Source organism: Silene latifolia, chromosome 9, assembly GCF_048544455.1.
Source record: "Silene latifolia isolate original U9 population chromosome 9, ASM4854445v1, whole genome shotgun sequence".
Taxonomy (NCBI): Eukaryota; Viridiplantae; Streptophyta; class Magnoliopsida; order Caryophyllales; family Caryophyllaceae; genus Silene; species Silene latifolia.
In genome coordinates, this window is record NC_133534.1 from 221,203,787 (window position 1) to 221,205,037 (window position 1,251).

Sequence of the window (1,251 nt, forward strand, 5' to 3'; positions counted from 1 at the left end):
AGGTTGTAAAACCGTTCTTGGATGCTTGCCTTGACTATTGGGACCCGAATTATCATGTTTTCGCGTTCCCGGGAGGTGACATTTGCCCATTTCTGAAGAAATTCTCGCTATTGGTGGGTGGGACCCGAACATTTACCTGCCATTCCTTCCACTTCACAAGGGTATAAGAGTAAATTTAGAGACTTGCTTGGACTGACCAGACTTGAGGTGGATCGTCTAGTTACCCCGAAAGGCGTGAGAATGTTGGATTTTATAGACCGATTCATCAACAGGGCCGACCCCACTGTTTCTCATGTTGCTAGGAGGAGGGAATTTGGCTTTTGTTTGTTGCATGTGTATGTCTTCCAAGGACACGTTGATGAAGACTTGAGAGGTGATCCCCGTCTTTTGGGCCTTATTGAGCAAATGGAGCTGCGCAAGAGCCCAGCTTGCTTATGCTTAGGAGAGATTATTTTGGGTTTGGATAATAGGAAATCCAACCGCGATCTGCCGTTCTTGGGGAGTCCCGTCATTTTGCAGGTAAAAGACACTTTTTTTTTTCGTCTTCTCTTTCGTTTTTTTCGTTTTTTTTTTTTTTGGATGTCTAATACCTGTTTTTGGTAGGTTTGGCTTATGGAACGGCTCCGATTGATCGAGCCCCCAGTTCATGCACTTTCCTATCATGCTCGTTCGATTGCGATGAGGACGCGGTTGTACATGGTGGACTTTACCCGGGTCTGCGATTATTGGAAGAACAAGCTGAAGAATGATGATGGTCCGTTGATTAGGTGGGTTGTACCGTGGTGGCACCTCAAGTCATCATCCTTTGGAGTGTCTTCTTTGGATCCCACTAGGTCCGTGCGCATTCTGGGATTGGAGTTTATGGTATGCATCTTTCCGGAAAGGCTGATGAGACAAGTTGGGCTGAAACGGACGATCCCGAGGCTTGACACCGTCCCGTCCCTTGATTGCTATGGCGCTTACTACCGAGAGCCGAAGGGAGTGGGCTATTAAATGGGCCCAAAGAAACATGTGGTTCTTGAGCTTCTCCGCCAATGCTTTGTGGGTGTCGGATTCTTATCTGAGGTGGAGAAAGGCTACTACTCCGGAAGAGCGCGAGAGACTGAGGAAACGCAAGCCTGTTGATTACAAGGTGCGCGAGGGAGAGAAGGAGAAGCATCTGACAGAGGGAGAAGAAGAAGCCGGGTTTCAAGTTGTTCATCCTTCAAAGAAATCAAAGACTACTCCTGTCGCAGAAATGGTGGTTGGCAA